The sequence below is a fragment of the Penaeus monodon genome, unplaced genomic scaffold (genome assembly GCF_015228065.2).
Source record: "Penaeus monodon isolate SGIC_2016 unplaced genomic scaffold, NSTDA_Pmon_1 PmonScaffold_7761, whole genome shotgun sequence".
NCBI classification, from domain to species: domain Eukaryota; kingdom Metazoa; phylum Arthropoda; class Malacostraca; order Decapoda; family Penaeidae; genus Penaeus; species Penaeus monodon.
Window position 1 is genome coordinate 10001 of NW_023662951.1, and position 5504 is coordinate 15504.

At 32.6% G+C, this 5504-nt stretch overlaps 1 long non-coding RNA gene across 1 annotated transcript; it reads left to right on the forward strand.

The window, feature by feature from the left end:
- The first annotated feature begins 1682 nt into the window (after window positions 1-1682).
- On the forward strand, window positions 1683-2014 carry LOC119571747. Its single transcript, XR_005228641.1, has 2 exons — window positions 1683-1850; window positions 1984-2014. It is a non-coding gene; the product is annotated as an uncharacterized LOC119571747 (long non-coding RNA).
- Window positions 2015-5504: the final 3490 nt, after the last annotated feature.

A 5504-nucleotide genomic window follows, 5' to 3' on the forward strand; every position in this document is an offset into this window, starting at 1 on the left:
AACAAAAATCTTTCAAAGGCATACTAATTAATCTTACATCCACAGATTTAAAACAAGCAGAAAACTACTGGGTCAGGATAGAATTTGCAGAAGACTGGGAAAAAAGATTTACAAGGCTGGGACCCAGAAAAAATAAAGACGAAATCATTGTTGCTGGAGAGAGAATAAGTAACTGGCTAAAGGCTAACCGGAATCAAGATGAGTTTGTACTGCTCTCAAGATCACACTCATTCACTAGACTTTACATACAGAATTTACAAAGCATTGACCATGGAGGTGTAGATTTAACACTAGCCAAACTTCAGAGTAAATTCTGGGTACCAGGAGCACGCAGAGTAATCATTTCAGTAAAAGGAGAAATGTGTAACTTGTAGAAAAGTAGACAAACTAAAAAGGAACAGAAAATGGGACAGCTTCCAGACAAGAGGCAAAAACCTTCCCCAGCATTTTATAAACACATCTGTAGATTTATTTGGCCCATTTCTTATTAGAGATACTGTAAAACGAAGATCTAGAGCAAAAGTATACGGAGTAATATTTACATGTTTTACTAGTCGTGTGTTACATTGATCTGACAGAAGGTTATGACACGACAGTTTCTTGAGCACTTTTCGGCGATTTGTTTCCATACGAGGATACCCTCACACCATTCAATCTGACATGGGCACACAACTAATGGCTGCTAATAAAGAAATTGGGGAAAATGACTGAAAAAATGGAGCATTTCTAAAATATCCAAGTTTGGTTCACCCAAGGAACATGGTCCTTTAACAAATCAGCAGATGCGCCAGGGCAGAAGGGTGTTTGTGAAGCCTGATCAAGTCAGTGAAGAGATTACTAGTGATAGTAGTTGGGGAAAATGTTTGAGTTTTGGTGAATTACAGACAGTGATGTTTGAAGTAGCAAATCTATTAAATGAGAGACCATTGGGCTGAAACCTGGTTATAACATAGATTTTGGGGTCCTATTGTGTCCTAATGAAATTTTTTATTGGTAGGGCAAGTAATAAAGTTCCTAGTGGAACCCATGATAAATGCAGCTGATGTGAAAAAAACGATTTAGTCTTATTCAAAGTATTGTGACCACATTTTGGAAACGGTGGATGCCGGGACTACTTCCCCACATTAATAGTTAGACAAAAATGGCATGCTGAACAAAGAAATTTGAAAAGGGGTGACATTTTATTAGTTCAGGGCAATGAACTAATTAGAGGAAATTTGGAAGTTAGCACAAGTCTTTCGAGCTGATGCTGGTAAAGATGGCAGAGTCAGAGATGTGGTACTAAGATACAAATCATCTGGTGGTAGCAATCAGTATGAAGGAAAAGGGGGAATATGATCAACAAGTCTGTGCATCGACTTGCACTAATTCCCTTCCCATTGAAGATCAGTGATTGGAATTATAAATGTACCCTGGAAATGATTAGGGGGGGGAGGTACTGAGAATATCTCAGTATTCCCTCCTAAACAGTTTCTGTATAATTTTGACTTTAAAATGTATAAATGATTCGTCTGTGGATAAGAGTTAGTTTTGTTCAAGCAACAGAAATAAGAGAGTTAATGTATATAAATCAGATTTATGTTTACACAATTTGTAACCATTGTAAGTTGTTGCGCATTTTGATGTTCTGCGCGGAACGGAGACAAAGCGTCCTCTCAGAGGAGGGGAAAAGGTGGCATCTGTACGTTTGAAGGGAGTCGCGGTTGATTATGCCCTAGAATGGATTATTTCAGAAGGAATAGCAACAAAACATTGTGTCAATAGCATGATTGTGCCATTCTGACTTGGACCTGTGGCTTCTGATTCAGCCTGAGAGATAATTCACCAGTGATTTATAGGGGAGGCACTGTGTTGGACTGTTTCACCAGGTGAATGAAGACAGCACTGGTAGTTACTCCTTTATTGTAGGGTTCAACCTGTGGACAACTATCATATATGAACAATCATTTTGGATTATTGTTCATATATGATAGTTGTCCACAGGTTGGACCCTACAATAAAGGAGTAACTGCCAGTGCTGTCTTCATTCACCTGGTGAAACAATAGGCCTATATCTATATATCTATATATCTATATATATATCTATATATCTATATTATATATATATATATATATATATATATATATATATATATATATATATATATGTGTGTCTGAAATAATTTGCATGAAAGCGTTTATTTCCTGGAGAAGAAGCATAATATATTGTTACATGCCTTTCACAATGTCCCACCCGACATGGCCGAACTTTGCGGCAGCGCAACTTTCAGCGCGAACTTAAGTTATAGTTTGTGGCGGGATTAATATTCGGTGATGCCTAAGTCTCGCTTCTCCCCGGTCGGAAGCGCAGGTAGAATTGGATTCATTCATTTATACATTTTGTTATTAGTAGTAATATTATTATGGCTATGATTGTTATTGTTCTTGTTGTTGCTGTTATATATATATATATATATATATTTATATATATATATACATATATATATATATATATGTATATATATATATATATATATATATATATATAAATTTTTTTTTGCTTCTTTTTTTGACACTTTTACTGTTGTAGCGTTCCGGAGAAACTTCAAGTGAATGGCATGGAAAACTTGTTTAAATTTTAGGCTGTTGATTGCAAAGTCAATTTCCTTATCCATATCTCGAAAGGTATGATGTGCATGTTTTTTTTTTATTGTTATTTTTTTTTCGACAACTTTTCATGAAATCTTGTATTGTCCCTTATTAACTATAAAGAAAAGCCACAGGCATAGTTGCTATATATATATATATATATATATATATATATATATTATATATATATATATATATATATATATATATATGTGTGTGTTTTTTTTTTCTTCTTTTTTTTTTTTTTTTTTACGGTAGGTTCATGGTTGAGCCGCCGTGGTCACAGCATGATACTTAATTGTAGTTTTCATGTTGTGATGATCTTGGAGTGAGTACGTGGTAGGGTCCCCAGTTCCTTTCCACGGAGTGCCGGTGTTATTGTATTATATATATATATATATATATATAATATTAATATATATATATATATATATATTATATATATATATATATATATGTATATGAACTTGCTCAGTACAAAATTTCTGATTGTATCATGAGACGATTTTAGCTTACTAATTCGATTTTTTTGCTTGAAGAAAATCGAAAAAATATAATGAATAGGTTTTGTAACATCTGTAGGTATTTCATTACACGCAAAAACTACCGCAAGTGAAATTATACAAAAAGAGAGAGGGGTAAGGAACGAGAAATCATGATTTTGGGATGAAACTCAAGCTTCTCAAATGTTCTCAAGCTTTTCTGAGTAAGCTGACGAATCTGATGGTACTCTTATCACCAAAAGATATAGCTTATCACTCCCCTCATACATACACAGGTTATCCAGTCCCCAAATTCATGATACAACACAGATATTTTTACATATTAAAAAAAGAATCCTTTAAAAAACCCCATGTTTCCGGGTTTTTTGTGGGCCCTATCGAGCGAAAGTAAAAGGGGAATGACAGATAGAATAAAAGCAGGGATTGAAGTTGAAGGGAGAGAAATGTCAAGAAAAAGTACGAGGGTTTCAAAGGAAATTTTTATTCCCCTATCAATAAAGCTTTTTCCCATGGAGCAGTTTGTAAGGCTGAGACAAGGATCGAAATTTCACAAAATACTGATGACAATTTTTAATCTTCGATTTTGGGGAAAATAAAAAATCATGGTTTTTTAGGGGCCACAATTAGCACTGATAGCATGACCAGCATTTGGAGACCTTTGAGCAAAAAACAAAAGAGTGCGTAAAATCGTTTACACAGGCCCCCTTTCCCCCTTTAAAAAGCTAAATCACAGAACAGGGGATCTACGTACCATTATTAACTATCTTTATCTTTATTCACCTATCATCATTATCATTACATTATCATTAATTTTTATTATTTTCATTTTTCCCACCGTTATTGCTATTGGATCGTTATTTTTATTATTTTGTTATTATATTAGAATCTTTGTAATTGTATTACCATTATCATTGTATTACATCATGACTTTAATTTTCAATATTATCATAATTTTTTTTATATTTTTATCTTTATTATTATTATCATCTTTACTGAATTAGTTTAAAATTTTCGTTGTTTTTTTTTGTTCTTTTCGTTATTATGCTATTATATCGTTATTCATCATTTTTGTCATTTTCATTATTGTTATTTTTTTTAAAAATAAAAATTATAATCTAAGCATTATCATTAAACTAGGTTTTCTATTATTCAATATTATTCATTAAAATTATTGTCACCCTTTTCTCATCGTCACATTTCCCACCCTTATTTATTTTTGTGTTGTTTTTATTATTTTTGTTAATACTTTCCTTTTTTCTCTACCTTATTATTATTTTATTTTTTTATTATATTTTTATTATTATTATTATTATTATTATTTTTATTATTATATTATTTTCATTTCCATATTTTTATCATTTCTTTATAATTATCAATATTATTATCCTCATATTATTTTTATTATATTCTTAATAATTCTACATGTTTTCCCCGCCTCTTCTCTTTTCTTCTCTTCTCCCTTTTCTCTCAACTCTCTTCCTCTCTCTGTTCCCCAACTCTCTCTCTCCTCTCTCTCTCTTCTCTTTATCTATTACTTCAATTTTTTTTTCTCTCTCTCCACTCTCTCTTTTTTACCCCATCCCTATGTCTACAGCCCGTTGTTGACAAACCCCCCTCCCCCTCCCCCTTCTTCTTAACAAAAAAGCCCCTTCCTATTTTTTCTTCCCCTCCTCTTTTTTCCTTTTTTCAAACCGGTTCCACCAATTAGCTCTTGTAAAAATTGGGATGAAGCTTTCGAAAAAAGGGGTTTTAATAGGGGTTTTAATTGTAGTTTTAAAAATTGGGGAAAAACCAGTTTGGTTTTACTTTAGTAGACTAGTCAAGATATTTTTAAACGTGTAGAAGGCAATGTGGGTTTTTTTTACATCGTACAAAAATGTTATAAAATTTTGACAGTGTATACCCTGCTATGTGTCACGGCTGTAACCTCAGGTATATTTAATTTAAAACACAAAAATATATTACCTTTTACGTTTCACTTACTGAAGGGGGAAAACAAATAATTACAATACCTTTTAATTTAGGGGGGCTTTTTTAAATTTTTTTATTTATTTTTTTTTTTCGTTTTAAGCTGCACCACCCCAAATCCTGCGTACAGCTTTGGACAAATAAAACGTAACAAAAAACTTCCAGCGCAACTTATATTAGAACGTTTTAGGCAAATAAATCTGGGTAAGATTTCTCATATTCCTTTTCGACATGTTTTAAACTTAGACCTTTCGCTTTCATGCGATGTTAGTAATTTTTGTTGTTTTTTTTCGTGTGTTTTTTTTTTCCTTTTTCGCTTTTTGGGTTTTCGTTTTTTGCCCTTGGATGGTCATTCTCTCGCACGATTAAAGTCAAAACCCAAAGTATCAATTTACAGTTTTTTAT